The sequence below is a fragment of the Micromys minutus genome (genome assembly GCF_963924665.1).
Source record: "Micromys minutus genome assembly, chromosome: 19".
NCBI lineage: Eukaryota > Metazoa > Chordata > Mammalia > Rodentia > Muridae > Micromys > Micromys minutus.
Window position 1 is genome coordinate 24,896,376 of NC_137954.1, and position 8,727 is coordinate 24,905,102.

The window sequence follows — 8,727 nt, forward strand, 5'->3', positions numbered from 1 at the left end:
CTACATCCTGGTTTAGAGTTAATCTTTCTGAGCTTGCCTTATTTTTCTTAACATCATGCTCTCTTGTTCCATCTGTTTACCTGCCGATGACACAGTTGTGTTCTTTATAAATGAGTAAATGTCAGTGTACATAATGCTGCATTCTATCAGCTGATGGACTAGTATCTGGCTATGGTGCCTGTCTGTGCTGTAATTCACAGAGATGTAACGGTCTCTGCTGTGTGTTTAGAGACCTCCAGAGGTATTCCCAGGATTAGACTTGGACCTTATGGTAGTTCTAGTTTTTGCCTTTTGAGGACAATCCATACTTCATTTCCACAGTGTCTGCATGAATTACATCCCACCATCAGTGTGTGAGTGTTCTTTTCCTCAACATTTTCAGTAGCATCTGTTTGTTTTTTTTACTGATAGCCAGTCTGACTGGGAGAAATACAATCTCAACATAGTTTTGGTTTGTATTTCCCTGATGGTTAGGTTACTGGATAGTTTTTTAAGATGTATTTATTGACTACTAATATTTTTTAATTATTAGTAATGCAACTGTTTGTAATTCTTGGGAACTGTCTGTTTAGTCTATTTGCCCATTTATTGATTAGCTCATTGGAGATGTTGGTGTTTGATTAAAAAACAAAAAACTTAGTTCTTTATGTATTCCAAACATTAATCTCATCACAAGTGAAACTGGCAGAGACTCCATGCTCCATGTACTTTGATGTTAGAATTTTTTTTCTTATTCTAAAATAATTTAAACATACCAGGAAGTATAAAGAAAATAAAATGTATGATTTATCACCATTACCAACTTTCTATGTATCCTTCTAGTCACGTAAGAGAGTTGCTGACTTGTTTTTGTCTCTTCTTAATGAAATGTTGTCAACCTTTTAGTGAAACCCATGCTTTTTCCAGTGCCTCTGCATCTGGCACTTCTACCTGACTGACAAGTGAGGGAACAGACATGCAGTGAAACAGAAAAACTGGGTTCATATGGGCTGTGCTGGCTCTGATAGAGCACACAGACTACACCATAATGGTGAAACTTAGCTTGTTTATTATGCACAGCATAGGGTGGGAGAACAGTCTTAGGCTATAAACACCTGGGAGGAGGAAACTATAGTTGCTGGGTTTGCACACTGGTCAGTCATCCCTAAACACTTGTACTTGCACAGGCTGATAACATTCGAACTAGACTAGAAGAAGGTTTTGTTCTGGAGAATCTGACTGAGGCATTGGGTCCTTAACTTGGCTGTGCCCATATTAACAGTACACATTCAGAACTTCTCAGCTCCCCATACAGTATCTCTTGTTCTAGTAAATTCTTCTGTTTCAAGGTAGGTAGCCTCGCTGGGCATTATGGCATATGTCTATAATCCCAACAGAGGTAGAGGCAGGAAAATCATAGCAAGTTCAAGGCAGGCCTGGTCTACATAAAGTCTTAGGTCAACTAGGGTTATTCAGTGGAATCCTGCCTCAAAAACAAAACACTCCAAGTCAGAAGATGGGAAGCCTTATCCCTAAGTGCTTAGAACATATTCCCAATATCCTTTCTTTCTTTTAACATTGACATTTATTTTTGTTACACAAAAAGGCACCTTTAGCAAGTCAATTTCTACATACAAATACTGTTTATCTGATATAAGGTTTGTCTTGAGAGACTTATTTATCACCTCCACAATTCTCAGCCTCGAGAGGCTTCTTGGCTTACCAGTCATGCCTTCAGACTTCGTTACACAAGTCTCTTAAAAGGAGAGCCCCATAAAATCTCCGGTCACTGACAGAAAGTCACTCCCAAGCTCAGGTGCCACCACTCCAGACTCATGCCTGTTGTTCAACCTGTCCCACACATTTAAGACATTTATGTCATTGTTCTAGAATCTTCTCATTTTTAAAAAAATATCTTTTTTTTAGAGAGACAGATACATTTTATTTAAAAATATAAAATAGTACTGTTTCCACCCCAAGTATCCCCTGAACTGTCATTTGCTGTACATCACAACCCCCAGGGATCACTTAGGTCACCTGGATTCTGACTAAATCATTTCTCCTCAACACAAGTAAACACTAGTAAGTCTGGTGTGGTGGTGCATCCCTGTATTCTCAAGACTTGAAAGGTAGAGATAGGAGGATCAAGAGTTCAAGGCTAGCCTAAGCTACATACTGAGTTCCAGGCCAGCCTGAGCTACATGAGATCCTCTCTCAAAAACAATAATGAAAACAGGAAAAACCCTACGTAAATAGGGATATTTAGTTCCTATATCTCAAATCAAGAACAATATATGAGCCCAGGTTTTCAGTATATAGCCTTATCCATATTGTCATTGTTGTCTCCTCCAAAGTCCTCTCCATTGTCAAAATATGACATGATGTAATCAGTCTCATGTTCCTCTTTATCGTACTCCTCTTCCCCTCTTCCTTCTCTTCTTCCTCTTTCCCTTCATCTTCCTCTGAAGTTGCTTCCTCCTTCTCTAGAGTCTCTAGTTTCTGTCTCCTCCTTATCCTCTGTGCTCTTAGGGGGCCTCTTGGGAAGGATAATGGTGGTCCACTCCTGTACTTTACGAACACGAGTCTTGAGCTCACTGGGTAGTTGCTGATAATCAGGGTTCCAAAATCAAGGGCATTGTCAATTGGCCCAGACATCTGATACTTGTCTGAGTAACGTTCCACGTCTCTCTTGGGGACAGCTGACTGCATGAAGTAGGGGAGCTGCCTCGTGGCCCCATGCAGCTCTTGCTTCAGTGCCAGGACATACTCCCCTTCCTCTTCTGTGGCAGAGGCACTGGGTGGAACTCTAAGGGCTGCTGTCCCTCCCCAACTCGGGGCCCAAGCAGCTGCCAACTTGAAATTTGCTTTTCTTTTCATCTTTTTTTACAATCTAGTTGTTAACCCCTTCCCGGTCTGCCCTGGCAGGCCCATGGAGCGTACAGTGGCTGAAGCATTTCACAGTATTCTCTTTAGAAATGTGCCACGGCAGAGATAGTCACTTTGTAAAATTTGAGGATCAGACAGAATTGTTGGGAACAAGCAGAAGAAACATGCTCTAAATATGAGGGGAACAAAATTTAAGGCCCTGGGGGAGCTGGGGACTTCCCAATAGCTGAAAAGCTTCTGTCACTAGGAGTGAGTTGCCTGAGTCCAGCTATCTCAAACACAGTTTTTGAGAGTTAAACTAAGTTCATGTTCCCAGGCCTAGGAGCCAACTCCTATCATGACTGGTGGAAAATTGTAACAATAGCTTGGCACAAATGTTTATGATTTGCCAACTTAAATATTCAGTGATATGCTGGCTCATTCGGGTTAGCTCCGGAGTCTGTTCTGAGGCCCTAATGGATTACTAGTGACTTGATTCCAATAAATGTCATCTGCATTGACCTGGTGAGTTGTGTTGCATTAAGTGGATCACATAACAGAATGAGATATTTAGAGAGCAGAATAAATGAAGGAGCTCTGGCCAGCTTGAATATGGCAAACGTGGCTCTGGCAGGCCTTGCCCTTCTGCCCTATTCCATCTGCCTTGCTAAAAAACCTGCTAGATTACATTCCTGAAGCTGGCCACCACTTCCACTCCTGATGTTGGCTACCAAGGTCCAACTATCAAAGTATTGAAATCCAGCAATCAAAAACCCACTTTGGCTTACCTAGTCAACATACCAACCAAAAATTTTTTTTCTTTTTTTTTTTAGGTTAATTTCTTTATTTTTTAATTGAAAAACTTTATTTTAAAAAAACAAAGATAAATGTACAAATTTTAAGCATTTTTGCATAAAAGTATACAAATACATTTTTTAAGGTTGTAATTAAGTATTTGTGGGTACATATACATACACATGTATATATGTAACAATAATATAGGAAAAGGGTATTAATTTGAGGGGATAAGAGAGAAACTGGGAGGGGCTGTAGGGAGGAAAGAGGGATGTGATACAGTTCTATTTTAATTAAAATATATTCTTTTTTTTTTCTTCTTGAACTTCACACAGTCTGTGAGTTGTTTCTGGGGTGTTCAGAGCTTTCTGGGGTTAGTATCCCATTATCAGTGACTTCATATTATATTTGTTCTTTTGTGACTGGGTTATCTCACTCAGGATGATATTCTCTAGATGCATCCATTTTCTTAAGAATTTCGTTAAGCCATTGTTTCTGATAGCTGAGTAGTACTCCATTGTGTAAATGTACCACAATTTTTGTATTCATTCATCTACTGAAGGACATCTGGGTTCTTTCCAGCTTCTGGTTATTATAAATAGAGCTGCAATGAACATTGTGGTGCATGTATCTTTGTTGTATGTTGGAGCGTCTCTGGGGTAAATGCCCAGAAGTGGAATAACTGGGTCTTCAGGTAGTACTATGTCCATTTTTCTGAGGAACCGCCAGACTGATTTCCAGAATGGTTGTACCAGCTTACAACCCCACCAACAGTGGAGAAGTGTTCCTTTTTCTCCACATCCTCGCCAGCATCTGCTGTCATACCAACCAAAATTAAACACCTCATCCTAACAGGGTTTTCCCCTTTGCCTTCATAAGCCACTATTTTCCTATGGCCCATGTCTGTCTCCTCTCCATCCAGAGACACTCCTTGGTTCCTTTCCAGAACAAATACTCCTTCCCTATCCCCTTGTTCCCTTCCCCTTCTCCCTTGTCCTCTATCTCCTGTATTTGTCTCTTATTCCTCGCCCTCTGTCTCTCCTTTTTGCTGAGAATTTGGTCTGTGGAGTCCTGGGCTTGTGCAGATTCTTTCATGTAGGTTTGGGCCCCACAAACCATTGGGTTATTGACAGCCTGTTCCTCTTGCTCCATCAAAAGCAGTGGTTGTCAACCTGTGGGTTGTGTGTGACCCTTTATCCTGCATATCAAATATTTATATTAGGATTCATAACAGTAGCAAAATTACAGTTATGAAACAGCAACAAAATAATTTTATGGCTGGAGGTCTCGACAACTTGAGGAACTGTACTAAAGGGTTGCAGTATTAGGAAGATTGAGAACCACTGCTCTAAAGAGCAAAAGAATCCTTCGAGTTGTAGAGCTAAGGTCGGAAAGAAAAGTACTCATCGTCACACAGAAGCTCTGTGTCTTTTTTTTTTTTTTTTGATAAAACTTTTATATTGGATATTTTTAATATACATTTCAAATGTTACTCCCTTTCCCGGTTTCCTCTTCATAAACCCATATCCCATCCCCCTTCCCCCTACTTCTCTGAGGATGTTCCCCCACCCACCTTCCACCCCTTCCTGCCTCTCCTCTCTGACATTCCGCTACACTGGGGCATTGAACCTTGGCAGAACCAAGGACTTCTCCTCCCATTATTGCCCAACGAGGTTATTCTCTGCTGCATAAGCAGCTGGAGCCATGGGTCCCTCCATGTGTACTCTTTGGATGGTGGTTTAGTCCCTGGGAGCTCTGTTGGTTGGCATTATTCTTATAGGGTTGCAAACCCCTTTAGCTCCTTTAGTCCTTTCTCTAACTCCTCCATTAGGGACCCCATCCTCAGTTCAATGGTTGGCTGTGAGCATTCACCTCTGTATTTGTCAGGCTCTGGCAGAGCCTCTCAGGAACACCTATATCAGGCTCCCGTCAGCATGCACTTCTCTGCATCAGCAATAGTGTCTGGGTTTGGTATGGGTATGAGCTGGATCCCCAGGTCAGGCAGTCAGCTCCACACTTTGTCTCCATATTTTCTCCTGTGAATATTTTTGTTCCCCATTCTAAGAAGGACTAAAGCATCCACACTTTGGTCTTCTTTCTTCTTGAGCGTCATGTGGCCTGTGGAGAAGCTCTGTGTCTTGTGTTTGGATTGAGTAAACAGTAATAAAAATAGTTTGATAACAGGCACAAAAATAAACATGGAGATCAATGGAATTGAACAGGAGACCCAGATACAACCCATGCACCTATAGCCACACACCCCCTTTAAAAAGATGCCAGAATACACACTGGAGAACAGTCTCTTCAAAGGAAGACCTCTACAATGAAAACTTTAAAATGCAGAAGAAATGAGGATAATAGAAGATGGAAAGACCTCCCATTCTCAAAAACTGGTGGAATTAACATTGTAAAGATGACTATGACCTAAAGTGATCTACAAATTCCAACGAAAACAACCCAAAACCATGTAAATCAACGTAATAGATTAGAAAACCCAGAAGTAAAATCGTGTGACTACATACACAAGATACTCAAGAAAGGTACCAAAGATTTGTTTTGGAGAAAAGACAAGTCTCTTCACCAGATAGTCTGGAGAACTGGACAACAGTAAGTCGAAGAATGGAGCAAGATCCCTGTTGCCTGCAGTGCAGAAATGGACACAGGGCTGGAGAGATGGCTCTGCAGTTTATACTGCTTGCTGCTCTTGCAGAGGACCTAGGGGCAGTTCCCAGCATCTATGTGATAGCTTACTATGGTTTGTAAGTTCTAAGTCTAGGGGATTTTTATAGCATTTTCTGGCCTCTGAGATCTGTGCAGGTATAGTGCACATTGTAGATATGTATAATTACATACAAGCAGCTGCATGTTTTGGCAAATATTTAAAAAAGGCGTGTGACTGGTTCCTGCTCATACCAATCTGTGCTGCCCTGGCTGACTGTGCTGAGGTTTAAGGTGTGCACCATCTCTACAGGGCATAACCAGATAATAACTTTCTGAAAAGGACTCCAGTAGTCCAAGAAATAATGACAAGAATTGACAAGTAGAATCATAAAATTAAAAAGCTTTTGAACAGCAAAGGAAAAAGGATGAGAAGACAGCCTGCAAAATGGAAAACTACTCCTATGGAGGGAATTGATATCTAGAATATACAAACTCCCAAAACTAAAAATGCCCAGTAAATGTATTTTTAAAAACCAAATAAATAGATAAGTAAATACTCATCTAATTCCCAGTGTGCTGTGTGCTGTTTGCCTCCTGCTTGTGGATCAGGATGCAATCTCTTAGCTACTGCTCCAGCTGCCTGTCACCCCGTTTCGTCATCATGGATTCCAATACCTTGGAACTATAAGCCCAATTATACTCTTTAATAAGTTGCCTTGGTTATGGTGTCTCATCACAGCAATAGAAAAGAAACTAAAACAGTTGCTTCTGAATGTCAACTTATGAATGAGCATATACACACATGAACATGCACACACACAAAGAGTGTGTGTGTGTATGTGCGTGCACAAGTGTGTGTGTGTGTGTGTGTGTGTGTGTTTAATACATAGAAGTAGAAGAGACTGTTTGGGAAAAGGGAGACAGGAAGGAAAGAGCAGGTAAGAAAGTAAGAGAAGTGAACGAGTGTGCCCACTTCTACATGTAATGAGTTTATAAAGTTTATATCCTTTATAAAGATGCATAATTTATGCCAATAAACAGCCCTTTATTTCCTTGGGGAGAATACTGTCTTGAGGACTATGCCCAACGCTTTCCTTACTTGCTGCAAGTAATGAGCCTCTTTTATTGGCTAGTTGTGCTTACAGCTTTGGCATTTCCTAAGAGGCTAGCCCTCGGGTTAAAAAGATTAACCTTAGAATAAATAAGAACTCCACATGCAGCCACATTAGCCATTAGTCCAGTTATTTGGAATTAGTATTCCCGTTTCCTTCTTCTGGGTGGCTTCCAAAAAAAAAAAAATCTCCACATGTTATTAGAACCTGCTTTATTCTCTTCCTGGTTCCTAGATTTCCTGGGTAAATCATCATTGAGCCTGTGTTTTTCATTTCCTTTGGGACAGGGTATCAGGGCCTCAGAACTCGCAGTGTAGCTAAGGATGCCAGGGATTAAGCATAGAACTTCATCATACTAGAAAAGTTCTCTTCCACTGAACTGTATCCCCAATCCCTGTGTTTAGTTTGCATTTGCATGAGTCTTGTTTTTCGTTAAAAAATAAAATCAGATTTTTTTCATTTCATTTTATGTAATTTTCTTCCTTGCATGTACATATGTGAACTGTGTGCATGTTAGGTTCCCATGGAAATTCGAAGAGGACAGCTGAACCCTGGAGTTATAGATGGCTGTGAACCTCCACACAGGAGCTGGGAATCGAACCCAAGCCCTCTACAACAGTAGCAAGTGCTCTTAACTGCTGATCCACATCTATAGCTCTGTGTTTTTTAACTTTTTGAAAACTACACTTCTAGCCAGGCATGGTGATACACACTTTTAATCCCAGCACTTGGAGACAGAGGCAGGCAGGTCTCTTGAGTTCCACGCCAGCCTGGTCTACAGAGCAAGTTCCAGGATAGTTGAGGCTACACAGAGAAACCCAGTCTCAAACCAACCAAACAACCCAACAACAGAAGAAAACTATCCTTCTAATATACATAAACAAAGAGTTCATCAGACAACACTCCTTTTTTGCTTGCAGCAAACTTTCTGTCCCATTTTATTCTTTTCACTTTATTAAAATAATCTTGAAGCCAAGACCTGTGGTGGGCAGTCTTTTTTTAAATAAAAATGTAAGAATTTATGGTTTGTGCATAGGTGTGTTTCCTGCGTGTTGTCTGTGCACCACGTGCATGACTGGTGCAGGCAGAGGGGTTTCGGAGGCTGAGAGTCATCCCTCTGGAAGAGCAGCCATCTCTTCAGCCCTTCCTCCTTTTAAAATTCTGTTGCTGCTATTAGTTTTGTTTTGTTGAGACAGAGTTTGACTAACTAGCTGACCTGGAAGTTGCTATGTAGACCAGACTAGCCTGGGACTCACAGAGTTCGCTTACCTCTTCCTCACAAATGCTGGAATTAAAGGCTTGCATCACCATAATT

General features: G+C 41.0%; 1 pseudogene across 1 annotated transcript; it reads right to left on the bottom strand.

The window, feature by feature from the left end:
• Positions 1-2,287: 2,287 nt before the first annotated feature.
• Positions 2,288-8,723, bottom strand: LOC308433042 (DNA-directed RNA polymerase III subunit RPC7-like; annotated as a pseudogene). Its single transcript has 2 exons — positions 8,682-8,723; positions 2,288-2,825 (listed from the first exon to the last, which is right to left on the bottom strand). The product of its transcript is annotated as a DNA-directed RNA polymerase III subunit RPC7-like (transcript).
• Between the last annotated feature and the right edge of the window lie 4 nt (positions 8,724-8,727).